General features: G+C 37.0%; 1 protein-coding gene across 4 annotated transcripts in view; it reads left to right on the top strand.

Annotated features, from left to right (window-relative positions):
• Positions 1 to 16,293, top strand: part of TBCK (TBC1 domain containing kinase) — a 247,690-nt gene that overhangs the window by 147,569 nt on the left and 83,828 nt on the right. The window lies entirely within an intron of this gene.

Genomic DNA, 16,293 nt, shown 5'->3' with positions numbered 1-16,293 from the left:
TTGCATATCTAGTTATTTATTATATAGTGGATATTGATAAAGGTACATTGTAAGGAGTCTGGATTTTATCATCTTCCTTTAAAGAATGCTGAAATTTGTTCTGCTAGACAGTTAAATAACTGGTGGGCTCTTTTGTTCATATTAATTTGGTTGTATTTGTTTTAAAGTACATCTCTTTTAATGTTTTATTTAGTCTAAGAATACGCCATGTCTAGGTCCTTAACTAAATACCCAAGGTGCTCAATAGGAACTCTCACTCTGACTGGACCAAACTCCAACATCTCTCAGCAATTACTCATCTTTATGATCCCTCAGGACTTAATACCATACCTTGAATACACTAAGAATTCAATTTTAGTTCAGTTCAATTAAATAAACAGTAGGGTAGCCTTTATGGACACATTGGGATGGAGAAATATTTATACCTGAACTTAAGTTTGTACATCATTAATTCTCATATAGTAAGCTTTATTTCAAAAGATAAATTGTGAATAGAAAATTTGGGCAATGTAGATAATCGCTAGTTATAAGAACTTTGAATCACTTTTAGAGTTTATAAAGCTGTTTAAATTTTTTTTACCTTGTATAATTATTACAACAGTATTGAATAGTTTTTATCTCCATTATTCTCTTGAACTAACTGAAACACAGTGAGGTTATAGATTACTCATTATTATATAAGTTAGCAACTGGCATTTGGAGTCCAAATCCAGTACTTTTTACTATACAGGAGAACATGTTATTTGCTTACAAAAGTAGGTTTTTGTAGGTCAAAATTGTTCCATATCAGCAGCTTCAAATGGTCCAATCTAGTAACTTCAGAAAGTCAATTCTGACATCTTAGGAAGCTCATTTTATTTGCAATAATAAAAATACTTACTGTTAGATAAAACCTTCAGGTAGAATACTAGCTTTTTTTTTTGGCCACATGACTTGCTCTATCTTAGTTCCCTGACCAGGGGTTGAACCGTGTCCCCTGCAGTGGAAGCATGGAGTCCTAACCACTGGACTGCCAGGGAATTCCCTAGCTATTTCATTTTTTTTTTAACATCTTTATTGGAGTATAATTGCTTTACAATAGTATGTTACTTTCTGCTGTATAACAGTGTGAATCAGCTATACGTATACATATATCCCCATATCCCCTCCCTCTTGCGGTTCCCTCCCACCCTCCCTATCGCACCCCTCTAGGTGGTCACAAAACACCGAGCTGATCTCCCTGTGCTATGCGGCTGCTTCCCACTAGCTATCTATTTTACATTTGGCAGTGTATATATGTCCATGTCACTCACTTCGTCCCAGCTTACCCTTCCCCCTCCCTGTGTCCTAAAGTCCATTCTCTACGTCTGCATCTTTATTCCTGTCCTGCCCCTAGGTTCTTCAGAACCATTTTATTTTTTTGTTTTTTTTTTTAGATTCCATATATATGTGTTAGCATACGGTATTTGTTTTTCTCTTTCTGACTTACTTCACTCTGTATGACAGACTCTGGGTCCATCCACCTCACTACAAATAACTCAATTTCATTTCTTTTTATGACTGAGTAATATTCCATTGGATATATGTGCTACATCTTCTTTATCCATTCATCTGTCAGTGGACACTTAGGTTGCCTACATGTCCTGGCTATTGTAAATAGAGCTGCAATGAACATTCTGGTACATGACTCTTTTTGAATTATTTTTAGTTTTCTCAGGGTATATGCCCATTAGTGGGACTGGGTCATATGGTAGTTCTATTTTTAGTTTAGTTTAGTTTTTTAAGGAACCTCAATACTGTTCTCCATAGTGGCTGTATGAATTTACATTCCCACCAACAGTGCAAGAGGGTTCCATTTTCTCCACACCCTCTCCAGCATTTATTGTTTGTAGATTTTTTAATGAACGCCATTCTGACTGGTGTGAGGTGATACCTCATTGTAGTTTTGGTTTGTATTTCTCTCATGATTAGTGATGTTGAGCATCCGTTCATGTGTTTGTTGGCAATCTGTATATCTTCTTTGGAGAAATGTCTATTTAGGTCTTCTGCCCATTTTGCGATTGGGTTGTTTGTTTTTCTGATACTGAACTGCTTGTAAATTTTTGAGATTAATCCTTTGTCAGTTGCTCCGTTTGCAAATATTTTCTCCCATTCTGAGGGTTGTCTTTTCGTCTTGTTTATGGTTTCCTTTGCTGTGCAAAAGCTTTTAAGTGTCATTAGGTCCCATTTGTTTATTTTTATTTTAATTTCCATTTCTCTAGGAGGTGGGTCAAAAAGGATCTTACTGAGATTTATGTAATAGAATGTTCTGCCTATGTTTTCCTCTAAGAGTTTTATAGTGTCTGGCCTTACATTTAGGTCTCTAATCCATTTTGAGTTTATTTTGTGTATGTTGTTACGGAGTGTTCTAATTTCATTATTTTACATGTAGCTGCCCAGTTTTCCCAGCACCACTTATTGAAGAGGCTGTCTTATTTCCATTGTATACCCTTGCCTCCTTTATCAAAGATAAGGTGACCATATGTGCGTGTGTTTATCTCTGGGCTTTCTATCCTATTCCATTGATCTATATTTCTGGTTTTTTGCCAGTACCATCCTGTCTTGATTACTGTAGCTTTGTAGTATACTCTGAAGTCCAGGAGCCTGATTCCTCCAGATCTGTTTTTCTTTCTCAAGATTGCTTTGGCTATTCGGGGTCTTTTGCGTTTCCATACAAATTGTGAAATTTTTTGTTCTACTTCTGTGAAAAATGCCATTGGTAGTTTGATAGGGATTGCATTGAATCTGTAGATTGCTTTGGGTAGTATAGTCATTTTCACAATGTTGACTCTTCCAATCCAAGAACATGGTATATCTCTCCATCTGTTTGTATCATCTTTAATTTCTTTCTTATAGTTTTCTGCATACAGGTCTTTTGCCTCCTTAGGTAGGTTTGTTCCTAGGTATTTTATTCTTTTCTGTTGCAGTGGTAAATGGGAGTGTTTCCTTAAATTCTCTTTCAGATTTTTCATCATTAGTGTATACAAATGCAAGAGATTTCTGCGCATTAATTTTGTATCTTGCTACTTTACCAAATTCATTGATTAGCTCTAGTAGTTTTCTGGTAGCATCTTTAGTATTCTCTATGTATAGTACCATGTCATCTGCAAACAGTGGCAGCATTACTTCTTCTTTTCTGATTTGGATTCCTTTTATTTCTTTTTCTTCTCTGATTGTTGTGGATAAAACTTCCAAAACTATGTTGAAAAATAGTGGTGAGAGTGGACAACCTTGTCTTTTTCCTGATCTTAGAGGAAATGGTTTCAGTTTTTCACCATAGAGAACGATACTGGCTGTGGGTTTCTCATTTATGGCCTGTAGTATGTTGAGGTAAGTTCCCTCTATGCCTACTTTCTGGAGGTTTTTTTAATCATAAGTGGGTGTTGAATTTTGTTGAAAGCTTTTTCTGCATCTATTGAGATGATCATATGGTTTTTATTCTTCAATTTGTTAATATGGTGTATCACATTGATTGATTTGCATATATTGAAGAATCCTTGCATCCCTGGGATAAATCCCACTTGATCGTGGTGTATGATCCTTTTAATGTGCTGTTGGATTCTGTTTGCTAGTGTTTTGTTGAGGATTTTTGCATCTATATTCATCAGTGATACTGGCCTGTAATTTTCTTTTTTTGTAGTACCTTTGTCTGGTTTTGGTATCAGGGTGATGGTGGCCTCATAGAATGAGTTTGGGAGTGTTCCTTCCTCTGCAATTTTTTGGAAGACTTTGAGAAGGATAGGTGTTAGCTCTTCTCTAAATGTTTGATAGAATTTGCCTGTGAAACCATCTTGTCCTGGGCTTTTGTTTGTTGAAAGATTTTTAATCACAGTCTCAATTTCAGTGCTTGTGATTGGTCTGTTTATTTTTTCTGTTTCTTCCTGGTTCAGGTTCGGAAGGTTGTGCTTTTCTAAGAATGTGTCCATTTCTTCCAGGTTGTCCATTTTATTGGCATATACTTGCTTGTAGTAATCTCTCATGATCCTTTGCATTTCTGCAGTATTAGTTATTACTTCTCCTTTTTCATTTCTTATTCTTTTGAGTTGAGTCTTCTCCCTTTTTCTCTTGATGAGTCTGGCTAGTGCTTCATCAATTTTGTTTATCTTCTCAAAGAACCAGCCTTTAGTTTTATTGATCTTTGCTATTGTTTCCTTCATTTCTTTTTCATTTATTACTGATCTGATCTTTATTATTTCTTTCCTTCTGCTAACTTTGGGTTTTTTTGGTTCTTCATTCTCTAATTGCTTTAGGTGTAAGGTTAGGTTGTTTATTTGAGATGTTTCTTGTTTCTTGAGGTAGGAGTGTATTGCTATAAACTTCTCTGTTAGAACTGCTTTTGCTGCATCCCATAGGTTTTCAGTTGTAGTGTTTTCATTGTCATTTGTTTCTACGTATTTTTTTTATTTCCTCTTTTATTTCCTCAGTGATCTCTTGGTTATCAAGTAGTGTATTGTTTAGCCTCCATGTGTTTGTATTTTTTACAGATTTTTTCCTGTAATTGATATCTAGTCTCATAGCATTGCGGTTGGAAAAGATACTTGATATGATTTCAGTTTTCTTAAATTTACCGATACTTGATTTGTGACCCAAGATGTGATCTGTCCTGGAGAATATTCCATGCGCACTTGAGAAGAAAGTGTAATCTGCTGTTTTTGGATGGAATGTCCTATAAATATCAATTAAGTCCATCTTGTTTATTGTATCATTTAAAGCTTTTGTTTCCTTATTTATTTTCATTTTGGATGATCTGTCCATTTGTGAAAGTGGGTTGTTAAAGTCCCCTACTATGATTGTGTTACTGTCGATTCCCCTTTTATGGCTGTTAGCATTTGCCTTATGTATTGAGGTGCTCCTATGTTGGGTGCATAAATATTTACAATTGTTATATCTTTTTCTTGGATTGATCCCTTGATCATTATGTAGTGTCCTTCTTCGTCTCTTGTAATAGTCTTTATTTTAAAGTCAATTTTTTCTGGTATGAGTTTTGCTACTCCAGCTCTCTTTTGATTTCCATTTGCATGGAATATCTTTTTCCATCCCCTCACTTTCAGTCTGTATGTGTCCCTAGATCTGAAGTGGGTGTCTTGTAGACAGCATATGTACTGGTGTTGTTTTTGTATCCATTCAGCCAGTCTATGTCTTTTGGTGGGAGCATTTAATCCCTTTACATTTAAGATAATTATCAATATGTATGTTCCTATTACCATTTTCGTAATTGTTTTGGGTTTGTTATTGTAGGTCTTTGCCTTCTCTTGTGTTTCCTGCCTAAAGAAGTTCTTTTAGCATTTGTTGTAAAGCTGGTTTGGTGGTGCTGAATTCTCTTAGCTTTTGCTTGTCTGTAAAGGTTTTAATTTCTCTGTCGAATCTGAATGAGATCCTTGCTGGGTAAAGTAATCTTGGTTGTAGGTTTTTCCCTTCATCACTTTAAATATGTCTTGCCACTCCCTTCTGGCTTGCAGAGTTTCTGCTGAAAGATCAGCTGTTAACCTTACGCGGAGTCCCTTGTATGTTATTTGTTTTTCCCTTGCTGCTTTTAATATTTTTTCTTTGTATTTAATTTTTGATAGTTTCATTAATATGTGTCTTGGTGTGTTTCTCCTTGGATTTATCCTGTATGGGACTCTCTGCACTTCCTGCACTTGATTGACTATTTCCTTTTCCATATTAGGGAAGTTTTCTACTATAATCTCTTCAAATATTTTCTCAGTCCCTTTCTTTTTCTCTTCTTCTTCTGGGACCCCTATAATTCAAATGTTGGTGCATTTAATGTTGTCCCAGAGGTCTCTGAGACTGTCCTCAATTCTTTTCATTCTTTTTTCTTTATTCTGCTCTGCAGTAGTTATTTCCGCTATTTTATCTTCCAGGTCAGTTTTCCATTCTTCTGCCTCAGGTATTCTGCTATTGATTCCTTCTAGAGAATTTTAAATTTCATTTATTGTGTTGTTCATCATTGTTTGTTTGCTCTTTAGTTTTTCTAGGTCCTTGTTAAACATTTCTTTCTTGTATTTTCTCCTTTCTATTTCCAAGATTTTGGATCATGTTTACTATCATTACTCTGAATTCTTTTTCTGGTGGACTGCCTATTTCTTCTCCATTTGTTTGGTCTGGTGGGTTTTTACCTTGCTGCTTCATCTGCTATGTGTTTTTCTGTCTTCTCATTTTGCTTAACTTACTGTGTTTGGGGTCTCCTTTGTGCAGGCTGCAGGTTCGTAGTTCCTGTTGTTTTTGTTGTCTGCCCCCAGTGCTCAGGTTGGTTCAGTGGGTTATGTAGGCTTCCTGGTTGATGGGACTAGTGCTTGTATTCTGGTGGATGAGGCTGTATCTTGTCTTTCTGGTGGGCAGGGCCATGTCTGGTGGTGTGTTTTGGGGTGTCTATGACCTTATTATGATTTTAAGCAGCCTCTCTGCTAATGGGTGGGGTTGTGTTCCTGTTGTTTGGCATAGAGTGTCCAGCAGTGTAGCTTGCTGGTCTTTGAGTGTAGCTGGGTCTTAGCTTTGAGACAGAGATCTCTTAGAGAGCCTTCGCTGTTTGATATTACATGGAGCCAGGAGGTCTCTAGTGGAGCACTGTCCCGTACTTGGTTCTCCTACCTCAGAGGCACAGGCCTGACACCCGGCTGGAGCACCAAGACCCTGTCAGCCACATGGCTTAGAAGAAAACGGGGAAAAAAAGAAAGAAGGAAAAAAAAAAATAAAGTAAAATAAAATAATTAAAATAAAAAATATGTAAAAGTTATTAAAAATTTTTAAAAAAATTTTAAGTTAAAAAAAAAAAGAAAGAAAGAAGAGAGCAACCAAACCAAAATACAAATCCACCAATGATAACGAGTGCTAAAAACTATACTTTAAAAAAAAAAATGGACAGACAGAACCCTAGGACAAATGGTAAAAACAAAGCTATACAGACAAACTCATACAAAGAAGCATACACATACACACTCACAAAAAGAGAAAAAGGAAAAATATAGATATATCTATATTTAAAAACAAAAGGAGGAAGAGAGCAACCAAACCAATAAACAAATCCAACAATGATAACGAGCACTAAAAAGTATACTAAGATAAACATAAAAATCAAAAACAAGTCAGTTGCAGAGAACAAACTCCAAGTCTGCAGTTGCTCCCAAAGTCCACCACCTCAATTTTTAGATGATTCATTGTCTACTCAGGTATTCCAGAGATGCAGGGTACATCAAGTTGACTGTGGAGATTTAATCCGCTGCTCCTGAGGCTGCTGGGAGAAATTTCCATTTCTCTTCTTTGTTTGCACAGTTCCTGGGGTTCAGCTTTGGATTTGGCCCCGCCTCTACGTGTAGGTCGCCTGAGAGCGTCTGTTCCCACCCAGACAGGACAGGGTTAAAGGAGTAGCTGATTAGGGGTCTCTGGCTCACTCATGCCACAGGGAGGGAGGGGTATGGAATGCGGGTCGAGCCTGAAGTGGCAGAGGCCCACATGACATTTCAACAGCCTGAGGTGTGCCATGTGTTCTCCCTGGGAGGTTGTCCCTGGATCACGGGACCCTGGCATTGGCGGGCTGCATAGGCTCCCAGGAGGGGAGGTGTGGAGAGTGACCTGTGCTTGCACACAGGCTTCTTGGTGGCTGCAGCAGCAGCCTTAGCGTTTCATGTCGGTCTCTGGTGTCCGTGCTGATAGCCATGGCTCATGCCTGTCTCTGGAGCTCGTTTAGGCGGTGCTCTGAATCCCCTCTCCTCGCACACCCTGAAACAATGGTCTCTTGCCTCTTAGGCAGGTCCAGACTTTTTCCCAGACTCCCTCCCTGCTAGCTGTGGTGCACTTGCCCCCTTCAGCCTGTGTTCACGCAGCCAACCCCAGTCCTCTCCCTGGGGTCTGACCTCCAAAGCCCAAGCCTCAGCTCCCAGCCCCGGCCTGCCCCTGTGGTGAGCAGACAAACCTCTCGGGCTGGTGAGTGCTGGTCGGCACCCATCCTCTGTGCGGGAATCTCTCTGCTTTTCCCTCCACACCCCTGTTGCTGCGCTCTCCTCCATGGCTCCGAAGCACCCCTGCCACCCCCTGTCTCTGCCTGTGAAGGGGCTTCTTAGTGTGTGGAAACTTTTCCTCCTTCACAGCTCCCTCCCAGAGGTGCAGGTCCCGTCCCTATTCTTTTGTCTCTGTTTTTTCTTTTTTTTTTTGCCCTACCTCAGTATGTGGGGATTTTCTTGCCTTTTGGGAAGTCTGAGGTCTTCTGCCAGTGTTCAGTAGGTGTTCTGTAGGAGTTGTTCCACACGTAGATGTATTTCTGATGTATTTGTGGGGAGCAAGGTGATCTCCACGTCTTACTCCTCCGCCATCTTGAAGGTCTCCGTAGCCATTTCTTTTCTTTCTGCCTGTGTTAGTTGTTTGTCAGTGAACAGCATATAGAAACTTGACTTTTAACAAATTTTAACCCATTTTAAACGTAAAACATTACCTCTACAACTTGTTTTCCTTCATTTAAGCAAGCCACGTTTTACGGTTCTTATTTGGATATACAAAATCATTTATTTTCTATCCTTAGCAGTTCTCCTCTCTCCTTATTCCCTACTTGCCTCACAAAGACAACCATGGGCTTATTATCTCAAAGTGTGGTATGGAGCAATAATCATACTATTGTTAAGTACAGATAAGAATTTTAGAGTGGGGAAGGAAATTTTTCTGTCAAATTGCCCAATATGTTAAATGTCTTGTGTAAGCCAAGTTATTCCAAAATGGCTTCAGTGACCCCTTTTGTCATGTGATTACAGAATTAGGATAAGTTATTAATACTCTAATTCTTGCAAATCCAGAATGTCTGGTAAATGTCCAGTATAATGCACAGGGTTTTTTTTTTTTTAAGTCATAGTATTTTTTTGTCAATGAAGTTTATTTTGCATTTGAATGAAAAGTCATAATTTGTTACCCTAGTCAAGAGATAAATCAACTATAATACAAGGATGTTGACATGATTACAGATTTTTAACTTCTTTCAGTAGTTCTTTAAAAAAAAAAACTTATTTAAAAAGTAGTGCCGGGCTTCCCTGGTGGCGCAGTGGTTGAGAGTCTGCCTGCCGATGCAGGGCACACGGGTTCGAGCCCCGGTCCGGGAGGATCCCGCGTGCCGCGGAGCGACTGGGCCTGTGGGCGACAATTGCTGAGCCTGCGCGTCTGGAGCCTGTGCTCCGCAACGGGAGAGGCTGCCATGGTGAGAGGCCCGCGCGCTGTGATGGAGAGTGGCCCCCACTTGCCGCAACTGGAGAAAGCCCTCGCACAGAGGCGAAGACCCAACACAGCCATAAATAAATTAAATAAATAAATAAATAAATAATTTAAAAAAAAAAAAAAAAAGGTCAGTTTAAAAAAAAAAAAAAAAGTAGTGCCCTTGGAGACATCTACTGTGCCATTTTTACTGATGTCACTCCTGTGTCCCTGTTTTTTGTTTTTTTTGATTAATAGACTTTACTTTTTTTAGAGCAGTTCACAGAAAAACTGAGCTGGTAGTACAGAGTTCCTGTATTTCTCCTCTTCCCTGCTCATTATTTCTCCTATTTTTAACATCTTGCCTTAGTATCTTACATTATTGTTAACCGAAGTCTATAGTATACATTAACGTTGTGTTGTAGAGTTTTGTAGGTTTCAATAAATGCATAATGTCATGTATTCACCATTGCAGTATTATACAGAACAGTTTCACCACCCTAAAAATTCCCTGTGCTTCAACTATTCATTCCTCCTCTCCTGCTCCCCTCACCCCCCAAAACCTTGACAAACAGTGATCTTTTTACTGTCCTTATAAAGTTTTGCCTTTTCCAGAATGTCATGTGATTGGAATCATAGAGGATACAGCCTATTCAGACTTTTTCCTCCACGTCTGCTTGTGGCTTGATAGCTCATTTCTTTTTAACACTGAATGATATCCTAAGTCTTTGGATTTTGAAAAGTAGAAAAGAATACTTTTTAAAAGGCAGTCTCTTTCTAAAGAGAAATCTACCAGTTGCAAAGTAGAAAACTAGCCTATTTTTCTTTCTTTCCCTTTTTTTTTTTGGCCATGCCACATGGCATACAGGATCTTAGTTCCCTGACCAGGGATCGAACCCGTGCCCCCTGCAATGGAAACACAGAGTCCTAACCACTGGACCGCCAGGGAAGTCCCTTCCTTATTTTTCAACTGGGTTTAAAACAAGAAGGCAGACTTAGTGGGATCTAAGGCTTATACTTTTTTTCATTTTAGTTGAAGTGCTAAAATTTTTCATGTTTTTTATGTATCTAAAAATTTGTCTATAAAATACTTAAGTCCCTACTGTGTGCTGGAATAATCTTAATTATACCTCATAACAGTCCAGGAATTAAGTATTATCATTCCTATTTTATGATTAAGAAAAAGATGCAGAAAAATGAGTTGACCAAAGATGTACAACTTGTAAATAATTGAATTGATTCAAACCCAGATCATGCTGCCTCCTGAGTTAATCTTAGCAGTGTGGCATTGTTATTATACTGCTTTCTGAGCAAATAGCTTAACTGCTACTTTGCAGGCCTGGAGCTAGACCAAGGGGGTGAAACATCAAGCTCACCATGCCCATCTCCTAACTTCGTTCCCACCCCTTTTGAACCAGAGCCTTTAAAATTTGAAACTTCTCCAGTTAAGAATGACAGACTGTATACATGTTTGTCTCTGCTACCTTCTGAAACATCACTAAAGTGACAGTAAGGGAATGAAGAAAGAGTAATTTTAAAAACAAAGGGAGTGTAAAAAGAGGACTAGTATACAAGAAATGTCAACAAGTATTTGGAAGATAGAAAGCAATTACATCAGTAGTAACTCACTTAATAAATCAGAGAATACTGAAACCTTCCTGCAAAGGAGGATACCAAAAGGAAGCAAGCCAGTTCTTGATGCAGAGCACCAAAAAGTCTCAGAAATTGAAAGTGAATGAAAAAATGAGGCAGAAAACCAGAGAAGAAACAGTTGAATGTATATATGCATAAGGAATAGTTTCATTGCATTCACCCCTACAAATCTTTGCTCCCACCCTCTTAGCCAAGAGTCTATTCCTCTGCCACCTAGCAGAAGACTGGAAGATAGGGGCAGATCTAGATTTTGTGGCCTGAAGCTTATGCAGTGTGGGCAGATGCCCCTCTTTAAGGAGAGGTTATAAATTACAATACAAAATTAGGCTATTAAAAGAATATTTAGAGTGAGCAAAGAGATCACAACAAATTACAAAACAGAAAAATAGCATAATATTTTTATTCATTAAATGTCTGACATACCTCTATATTTTTCCTCCTCTTTTGCTTCATATTCATTGATCATCTCTTCATATAACAATAATTATGCAATATTTTCTATAGAAAAAATAGATAATCTGTCTTTTCACTGGCAGGGTTGGTTGAAATTTGTTTTTTATTATTTATAGTAGTAATGCATAAAACATATGACAGCACAGGTGTTGCTTCTGTTCGTTTTAGTGCTACAAATTTGTTTTCTATAAATACAGAAATGCTATTTTTTGTGAGGTTCCTATCAAAAAAAGAAAAAAAAGTTAATGGTACACTTATAATTGTATATGTAGCATTATTGAAGTATATTTCTAGAAGGAGAATATTTCTCTTTTAATCAGGCATCAATGAGAATCTAATTCTCTGCATACAGTTTCAGATGTTTAATATTTGGAAGAATTTTTCAGTCTGGTTTTTGCTATGTACATGTCAACTATGTTTCTCCTGCCCATAAACTTTTACTGCTAGAACACATTCACACTGCATTATGACCTCTACTCCTGTATAGTGGGTGGTGGGAGTATTCCCGGCAGTCATTCCTAGAGCTAGCAATAATTTTACTATACTGTCAAAGGAAAACAAGCTAGACACTCATTAAAGTGGTAAGCACAGGTTTTAGTCAGTAATACACTGTTGCAATAATAGTCCAGCATGAATTGAACTCAACTTCAATTTGTACAGAGGTGCCTGCGCATTTTTAAAGGGAGAATGAGGGAATAGGGAGGGAGGAGACTAGAAGATTCAGGGAAGTGAAAAATTATAAAAAGTGTGAAGGGGGGCATTGGTCCATGTGAAATATATCTGCTTTTGCTAACTGACACTTAACCAACGTTAGGCTCCTACCTTCCTACAGAGGCTGGAAGACAGGGACCCTATCTTCAGGTATTGACTGGAACAAATGCTAAATTCTTCTGGCAGCCTTTTTTTTTTTCTCAGGCAGGCGTTTATAGGGCATTAGGGTAATCCGAGGGATGTGACCTTGAATTGCTATAAACTATGTTAAGAGTTTTGGTCAAGTCTTTATAGGCCAAGGTTGAGGCATAGTCAAGAAAAGGCTTAGAGGAGCCTGACTAGACTCTGGTCAAGGAGAAAAATCTATGTCAATACCCCAGAGTGACTTCAAATAACAGTAGAATACCCATTTAACCATAATAAATACATCTCGAATTTAGCTTACTTATATCAAAGTATCCACAGCCACTATGTTGCCTAGCACAAGAGGAAGTGTAATGGAGGGGAAATTGGTGTAAAGACAACAGTTTTCCCTGATTGTGGTTTAGATATTTTTACCTTTGCAAATTTTACAAAACATGACCATAGATACAGTAAATTTGGAGGTACATTTTTGGAGTAGTAGAATCATAGAGACTTGAGACACAGAGTCAGTAGCATAGCAGAGACCCAGAGTGAGGAAATGTTTATAGTTACAATCCCCAGGCTCATCCACGGTCAATTCCCAGAATGCTGGCAAAGATTAGTTTAGACAGATTAAAGAATCATCCTCTGGAGAGATGGAAAGTTCCCAAAAAGAGAAATACCTTACTTATAGGGGTCCTCTAACAAATGACCATGTCCCCAAGTTACCTATAGTGAATCCCTACCCACATATACAAAACTTGCAATCTGATTTTTAGTGCTGTTCTTTTAAATATGCAGTCATAGATCACCAAACCTCTAGGGAAAGCCTCCAGCTAAAAAACACAGAACAGCACCAACTGAATAAAGGAATATCCTCAGAAAAACAATTATGAGAAGATATGATAACCATGAAAAATCAGAATTTTTTAAGTAACAACAAAAAAGATTTACTGGAAATTAAAAATGATGTGGAAATGCAATGAGCTTTATATGAAAGAGGTGTATGATAAAGCTTAGGAAATCTCTCAGAGAGTAGAACCAAAATATAGATGGAAAGTAAGAGGAAAAAGCAAAATTATTAGGAAATCTATACAGGATGTTCAGGACTCTTCTAATGAAAGAAAAGAGAAGAGGAAAAACAGTGAGAAAGAAATTATTACAGACATCAAACAAGAACTTTTTCTATAACTGAAGGATTACAAAAAGACCATCAATTAAGTGATGTACAATTACATGTATCATTATGAAATTTCAGAACACCAGGGATCCTAAAAATTTACAGATAGGTGGAAAATCATGTACAAGTGATCTCAAATCAAGATTGCATCAAATTTCTCAGAAGAAAGACAGTGGAGCCCTTGCCTTACATAACTCTGTAGAAAAATAAATCAATCCTAGAATGTTATGCCTAGCCTAACTATCAGTCAAAGGCAGAATAAATATATTAAAAGACATGGACAATTCCAAAATAATTTGCCTTCTGTGCATCCTTTCCTAGAAATTACTAGAAAATGTGTTCCACCAAAATGATGCAGTAAATATATAGAGAGAAAATAATATCTTAGCCCCCAAATTAGGGATCAAATGTAGGGGAGAACGAAAGGGAATTAGATGATGGTAAAGAGAAGTGCCATGTCAACAGCTGTTCATTATATCTAGGAAGCAATTCATAGTCATTAAAGCAAGGCAATGAAGGGCTTCAGGCGAGCTGTCTTTTCTACCTACCCTTGCCCAAATGAATCATGAGTTGCATTTTATCATTTTGAAAATAGTTCAGTATTTATGAGAGATAGCAATAGTAATGGATGAGGATAAAGAAAACGAGATTTAGAGAAATTATTTCTCTGAGTCACAAAGTACCTCATGGAGCTTGGAATCAAACCTGAGAAACCATATCCAGGGTACATACTTTTTCACAAACGCATTGTATCAAAATGAAAATGCAAGATAGAAAGTAGTAGTGCTTTAGGATGAGAGATTATTTTTAAAAGAATAATTATATATTTTAATGTACAGTTTATAAAGTACTTTTCATAATATTTTGGTTATGATAAAGTACTTTGGAAGGATTTTGAGATGGAGAGTTGACATGGGTCAAGTGAGTGGAGAATGGGATATCTGCCAGTAGTAATAATCAGGCTTAAATCGGAGTGGATGCCAGTAAATTCTCAAGATTCACTGTAAACCTTTTATGGTATTGGTAGGGTGTTTTGGAAGCAGATACAAATGACTTTTCCATTGCCAGTGATTTAAGGACTGAACTACAACCTCTGATCTGCATCATTAACTTGACTTCAAGGTTTTAATGGGTGACAGATATGTCAAACTGATTTGAGCACTGCAGATGCAAAATTTATGGTCCAAAATTCTTTTCCTTTGGAGATTAAACAGTGTGAAGTGGATAAACTTTTTTAAGATGACGAAGTTTTCTCTCTTTAGCTGCAAATTTTTATCTTAACCGTATTAATTGGAAATGTTCTAAAAAGAATTGAGCACATCTCTTCCATCTTAAGTGGAGTAGAGGAACGTATCTTGAACTTTTATTTTTCTTCTCCTTGGTGTCTGTATTCTTCTCTTTGTGGAATATCAAGTTGATAATGTTACAGAACTTTTTAAAAGAATGCATTTCACTGTATTGACAATTTCTCAAATAAATAGGTCCATTCCTCCAAACATGTTTACCTCTTTCATAGATTTTATGTTAGGAATAACATATGGGGGTGATGAAATCTGACCTCTTTGGGCAGCCATGGAAGTAACCAACTGTGAAGTTAGCAAACATCACTAATAGCAGACAAAGGAATGTTTAATTGAGTAACTGGTCTTTCTAGACCTGCTGGCTATTGTTTCCCAAATCTAAATAGGGAAATGAAAGATGCCTTATAACCCTTTAGTAACTTCAGATATTCTACTCATAATAAAAACACTTAACACATTCAGTCACTTAGCTTCTTTATGTCTTAGTTTCTTCATCTTCAACAGAAATGAGGGGAGTGCAGTACCTGTCTATAATAATCACTGTAAGAATTAAATGGGCTAAGTGGAAGTATACAACACTTGTCACATAATAGATGCTCATTAAGTGTCCATTTCCCTGCCCTTCTCTAAGGGTTTTCCACCTTATAAAAGCAGATAATTCTATAAGTGCCTGATTCATGCACCATTCACAGGATCAACTTAAATGTCTATTTCCTTTTCCCCTTATATATAAGCTCTTCATCTCAAAAAGAGAAATAGGGACCTTACCCCTTTGTAAAGGCTGTAATATATTTTTCTCCATTGCTTATCTGAACTGACACACTTGGACTTTTGCAGAGGAAATGATAATACCTGCCATTTACTAATATTATGAATATAGAAACGGAAAAGCTAGTCCATGCTAATAAACTCCTTCATCCTAGTAAACTTCTTGAATTTCTACTGCTTTTCTATGATAGCTCCACTTTCCCTGTAGAGTAACAGCTTACTCTCCATCAGGAATATTAACCTCCTAAAGAGTTACAGTCCTATCAAAACACACAAACAATAATTTGGCATTGTAATAACTTTCCTGTGTATATTACCTCTGTATCAAAGATGTTTAAATTTCTTTCAAATCTGAGAAAGAAGGGGAAATCTTCTATGGAAGTATTTTTTATTATTTTAATTGAGTACATTTAATTTCTGTCTATATGAAACCTCACTTATACTTTTTTGCAGTTAAATCAAGAAATTCTTTTTTAAAAAGGGGAGAAATGCTGACCTGAGATTTTAATTAATTTTGCCCTGATTATTTTATATCATCTTTAATATATGGAAATGAAACTTTCATTACACTTTACTTAAAGTATGTCTATTAACTTCTGAATCTTTTGTTTGCCCACTCCCAAGTTCCAGCCTTCCTTCTACCCAACCTTTAATTTGAGAAAGTGAAAATATTATCAAAGTTAAGATTCTCTAATAAGGAGATGTGTTATATTTAAATGTTTAAATAATGATACACTGAGATATATAAATACATATACTATATGTATGTGTATCTATATATAGATAATAATACCCAAAAACCACACATAAAAATGTATGTATATATTTACAAATGTAAATATATGTGTATATGTATCTACATAATAATACCAGATACCCTCTACCATTCCAGTCATAAATATGCTGATTAATAAC

The sequence above is a fragment of the Balaenoptera ricei genome, chromosome 5 (genome assembly GCF_028023285.1).
Source record: "Balaenoptera ricei isolate mBalRic1 chromosome 5, mBalRic1.hap2, whole genome shotgun sequence".
NCBI lineage: Eukaryota > Metazoa > Chordata > Mammalia > Artiodactyla > Balaenopteridae > Balaenoptera > Balaenoptera ricei.
Note: the sequence above shows the minus strand (reverse complement) of the source record. Positions and strands in the feature narration are given on the sequence as shown.